The sequence below is a fragment of the Rutidosis leptorrhynchoides genome, chromosome 3, assembly GCF_046630445.1.
Source record: "Rutidosis leptorrhynchoides isolate AG116_Rl617_1_P2 chromosome 3, CSIRO_AGI_Rlap_v1, whole genome shotgun sequence".
NCBI classification, from domain to species: domain Eukaryota; kingdom Viridiplantae; phylum Streptophyta; class Magnoliopsida; order Asterales; family Asteraceae; genus Rutidosis; species Rutidosis leptorrhynchoides.
The window spans coordinates 452,411,946-452,417,945 of NC_092335.1; positions in this window are offsets into that span (position 1 = coordinate 452,411,946).

Here is a 6,000-nt window from a genome sequence, read left to right on the forward strand (position 1 = left end):
TACAACTAAAAATAAGGAAATTACATTTAAAAACTTTACATATTGGAACGATATTGCTACTAAATATATGTTCATTTGGAACACTATCAAATATCCCCACACTTGAGCGTTGCTTGTCCTCAAGCAATACAGAACTTGAAATAAAAACATACATGAATCACTTTTTTATTCATCACATTTTGTACATCAGTGATTTTGATATAGCGGTATAAACAATGACAGTAATGATGGTTAAAGGTGGGTGTGTCATCCACAGTTGCCTTGGGTTTAGGTCAACGACACTTGCAATCAAATAGCCGATTTACTTTCGGTTTCCAAAGCAAAGTGCACATTTGAAAGGCGGTTTACAGTCCCACATGACTATAAAAATTTAGATCCTTTAGGAAATAGGATCTTTATGAAAACATTTGATCTTTTGAAAATTCAATCTAGCTTTTACCCTAGATAAGTTTTCTGATTTGATCCACCATTGGTGTTGCAAAATATATTTGTGGATCAATATTTTGGCTAAAAACATTTAGGTTCGTGTAATCCACTGCTATCCCGGTATCGGAAAGCACACATCCAGTTTACGTGTTCCGTATATTACCTTTCGGCAAACTACCGTCCGGTTGTAAAGGAAAGCGATGAACAAGAAACTGTTAAGGCAATGTCCCGTGACATGCAGATGATTATGGTCTTTTAACGTGTCGGATGCTAGAACTATCCTTGGTAGGAGCGATAGTAAAGATCATCCTATGATTTTTCGGTCTGGCACAAGGTCCTGTCTCCGACCATGCTATGCAACCACCGTTCTTACGGTTGACACCCGATTTGGTTCAGGTGACCTAATGAATTCCAGGTGAATTCCTAGGATTTTACGTTCAATGGTAATGAACGCATTGAAAATGGGTTTCAGAAAACAAATCGGTTTGTATTTTTGATCAAAATATTTTCTCGTTCAAGCTCGAGTTTAGATATCATCGAATTCCATGAGTTTGAATTCTCAATCTTTAAGGTCAATCTCAAGGATTGAGTAATATCAGACTTAAAAGCTGATTTTTAATCTTTAAGGAGATTATCCTTTCTGGGGATCTGATTCATTAGTCTTATCAAGCTAATTTGCACGGTGCCTCCCCATTGTACGAGATAAATCCTTCTCATGGTTAGGATAAATCTGACCACTTGGCGACCCTGTTTGATGCTGAGGTCCGTGGATTTCCTGCTGATTTTAGTGATGACTTTTCTAGATTTTTCGTCAACCTACAGCTGGTCTGGATGACAACTTCATGACCTAAATCAAGAAGCGCGTGTCTTTTTCGGAAGACTTTACTTCCTTTTAATGATGGAATTGATTCATCGTGTAGATCCATCTTTCTTTCAAATGTATTATAGTAAACCGGGTAAAAATGATTAGTATGGTCCAAAGCAAAAGTACCTGCAATAATCTTGTACAAAAATATGTGATATATGTTTTAAATTGAATAACTTGGTACATTCTTCCCACACTTAGTTTCTTTCTTTGCCTTTTTATTTTCTTCTATTTCATTTTAAATGAATTCAAGCGTTTTAGGTTGTTTCTCAATTTATGTCCTTTTCGAGGTAACGATAATTTCGGTATTATCACCTAGTTTTCATCGTTCATAAATATGTATAAACATGATTTTGAGTTCATTTAATTGAAAATTTTTCAAATTTTCACAAAATTTGGCAATTAAACTAAGTGTAAACCCGAGAGAATTTATAACCCTTCCCTACACTTAAGATCATGCAATGCCCTCATTTGCATGAAATCAGACTATAATTATAAATTCATGAGGGTGATTAACGTAGAAAAGTGATTAAAAATACCGAGTTTGCAAACATATTGTTATTTCACATTTGATTTTTTGCGTCTTGTCAAAATCAGTAGCTTTTGCTGAACTTCATGACAGTCTTTGAAAGTGCGCTGTTTTACCCTGTTGTGTACATAACATAAAATACAAACATATATATATATACATATTTTTGAAGTTTGGTACATAACCCCACGTTCAAAAATTTATAATATATAATATTTTTGGCATCCTTTAGATCAATAAAATTAAAAATAATGATAACAAAATTTGTCGCCCCGCCCTCGGGTAAAGCAATTTCGATTCAATGACCTAGTGTTCAACTTACGACGAATTTTAAAAATCATATTTTTAACTTAAAGAAATAAAGTAAATTTTGTTTTTTAAAATCACAATAAAACATAAATTAAAATGCATATTAATTTCAAATAAAACCTAAAAAAAATAAAAATTCAGAATAGAGGGAGAAAACTAGTTCTTTAGTGTCTGCTAGCGGAAAAGACCAATCGAATTCCATTCTCGGAACTACACGAGAACAGAACAACTAACTCCAAACAGCATTTTCTTTTTAGAATATTTGAATCTCCCCACACTTAGGTAGCTGTGGTGTCGAAATTGTGATTAACTTCATCGTCAATTTCTTTTGGTCCATAATCAACTTGCCTATCTGTGACTTTTTCTTTAAGCCAGTGCCCGGCTTCTTCCGTAATATCCCAAAATTCAACTAGTTTCGCCTTTTCTTTAGGCGACAGATTGGATACTAACCGGTTACATAACTTAAAGTTCCCCTTACTTCTAGCATCGATAGCCCGTTTAAAAAGTTTCTTCATTGAACTGTTAATAACGGGGTCATTTAATTTCGTATCAACAACGGGGTTCTTTATTATCAAGTCATCATTAGGTTTTACTTCATTTTCCCCACACTTAGGCGTTTTATTATTGCTAAGCACTACCGTTGGAGTTGGTAAAACAACATGGTTATTACCAATCGTTTTTACTGGTTCAACGGTTTTAGTTGGTGGAGATTTAGACTTTCGAATCATAAAGGTGATTGATTTGTTACCACTTTTAAGTGTCATTCTTCCATTTCCTACATCAAATAACGCCCCGGTGGACGCAAAGAATGGTCGACCTAAAATTAGAGGAACGTTTGGGTCCTCTTCTATGTCAATGACAATAAATTCGACTAGAAAGGTTAAATTGCCTACTTGAACGGGTAGGTTGTCAGCAATTCCAACTGGGTGCTTAATGGTTTGATCAAAGAGTCGAACACTCATATCCGTTGGACTTAACTTACCTACACCTAATCTCTTATATAAGGAAAGAGGCATAACACTTACACTTGCACCTAAATCTGCTAGTGCATCATACATGACACAATCACTAAGTAGACAAAGAACAATAAATTCACCCGGATCACCTACCCTAGGTGGAGGTTTTGGTGGAACTGTCTTCACCGGGTTTACTTCTACTGTTTTTGTTTCTTGCATTTTTTTATTCTTCTTCTTCTTCTTTCCAGAGGTATCACAAACTTTATTACCTATTACTTGCTCATACTCAACTCCTTTTCTTGGAAACGGGATGGGTGGTCTGTATGGTGCCACCACTGGCTTTACATACTCGGGTGGTGGTGGTGGTGTAACTTCTTCATTGTTACTTACATCTAAAACTTTCCCATCTTCTGGTATTGGTTTTTCAGAATTTGTTGATATCATGTTAACATTCTCATTCCGAGGATTTACTTCAGTATTACTCGGTAGCTTTCCTTGTTCCCTCTCACTCATCATGCTAGCAAGAGTACCTACGTGTTTTTCTAGATTCAAAATGGAAGCTTGTTGAGTTCTTAATGACTGATCAAATCTCTCGTTCGTTTGGGTTTGAGTTTCAATAAATTGTGTTTGAGATTCAACTAGCTTAAATACCACTTCTTCCAGATTTGACTTCTTCTCGTCGGTTTGTTGTGGTGGTTTATACAAGCCAGGTCTTTGTTGATTGAAAGTGTTGTTTTGAGTTGGTTGGTTATTCGGACCTTGTTGGTTATATGAGTTGTTGTTTGGTCCATTTGGATTGTAAAGAATGTTTTGATTTCGATTGAAGTTTGGCCTTGGCGGTTGATAATTATTCTGATAACTATTTTCCAGCCTTTTGTACATGTAGACAACATTCTCACGTTGTTCCATCGTTTGTTCAATGTGACAGTCTTTCATTAAGTGTGGTCCACCGCATTGCTCACAATTGATTCGTATTGCGTGAATATCTTTATTCATCTTTTTCATTCGTCTCTCGAAAGCATCTATTTTTGCGGAAACGGAATCAAAGTTATGGCTAGAATCGGCTCTAGCCGCTTTAGATGAGAGATATATATCTTTCTCTTGGTGCCACTCATGAGAGTGGGAGGCTGTGTTATCAATAATTTTGTAAGCTTCAGTTGCGGTTTTCTTCATAATGGAACCACCAGCTGTTATGTCGATGTCTTTTCGTGTAGCAACGTTGACACCTTGGTAGAATATTTGTACTATTTGATAAGTGTCTAAACCGTGTTGAGGACATCCTCTCAACATCCTTCCGAATCTTGTCCACGCCTCATATAATGTTTCATTTGGCTTTTGCGCGAACGTAACAATTTCTCCTTGAAGTCTCACGGCTTTAGATGCCGGAAAGAATTGTTTAAGAAATTTTTCAACTAAAACATCCCATGTGTCAATTGCCCCTTCAGGTAACGATTCTAACCAATCTTTGGCTTCTCCCTTTAAAGTCCAGGGAAACAACATGAGATAGATCTGCTCATCTTCCACTTCTCGGATTTTGAATAGTGTACAAATTCTTTTAAACGTACGAAGGTGTTCGTTAGGATCTTCATTCGGTGCACCACTGAATTGACATTGGTTAGTTACCATGTGTAGAATTTGTCCTTTGATTTCATAATCTGGCGCATTAACTTCTGGCTTAATAATGGCGTGACCTTGGCCCGTGCGTGTGGCTCTCATTCGGTCTTCCATACTGAGAGGTTCCAGATTTTCCATAATTGAATTTGTTGAATACGAATCACTAGAAGATTCTGATTTAATGGTTTGTGGTTCAGGAGGAATGATTAGTGGTTCTGGATCTTGGAATTGTCCCTGAATATTCTCCGAATTCTCAATTGTGAGGTCGGGTTCAAAAGATGGATTATCGGAAATTTGAGTTGGAGTTCTTGGTCGACTAGATGATGATTCTAAAGAAAAATCAACGGCGACAATATTGGCTAGATGTCTTGATCGAGTTATAGGTGGTGAACGTATGAAAGGTGGTGAACGTTTTACTCGGTGCATTCACTGAATATCCTATTAGTTTTTAAAAGGAAAGAAAAATTATATAAGTTATCCAATTAATAGACTTTTCTGATTTTGCCCACGTTTCGAATAGCCAAAAGATGCAGCAGAGGGGCAGGATTCGTCTGGTCTCAATATAATTGAGTACTGTTTGGCTCCAATAACCCGGTCCACGTACAAATCCAACTATTACTACGAACCAGAAAATTTTGATGTCTATCAATTTAACCACTTAAAATAAATTTTCGTAATTTTAAGAAATTTAGAGAAGAAGTAGAAAAAATTCTAAGTCCTAAAAACTAGAATGGCGAGAAATAAGAGAGAAAAAGAGTGCGCGTCGAAAAAGGTCGAAAAATAAAAAGGTCGAATAATAGGCGTCGAAAAATAAAAATAAGAAAGTAGTGCGAAATACGGCGTCGTAAAATTCTAAAGCACCTAAAACTTAATCTAAGGAATAAGCACTTAAGGGATTTTACGGCAAAGCCTAAAAATTCTAGAAGTAAAAATAACTATGGCAAAACTAAACTTAATACTAAAAGTTGCGACTATAGTCTAAAAATCTAAAGGTAATAAAACTAAAAAAAAACATTTTTTTTTTTTTATAGACAAAATTTTAAAAATATATATATTTTTTTTTTAATAATTTTTTTTTTTTTTTTTTTTTTTTTTACGTTTTTTTTTTTTTTTTTTTTTTACGTTTTTGTTTTTTTTTTTTTTTTTTTTTTTTTTTTTTTTTTTCGTTTTTTTTTTTTAAATTTTTTTAAAAAAAACGATTTTTTTTTTTTTTTTTTTTTTACACAAATTTTTTTTTTTTTTTTTTTTTTTTTTTTTTAAAAAACGAAATTTTTTTTTTTTTTTTTTTTTTTTTTTTAAAA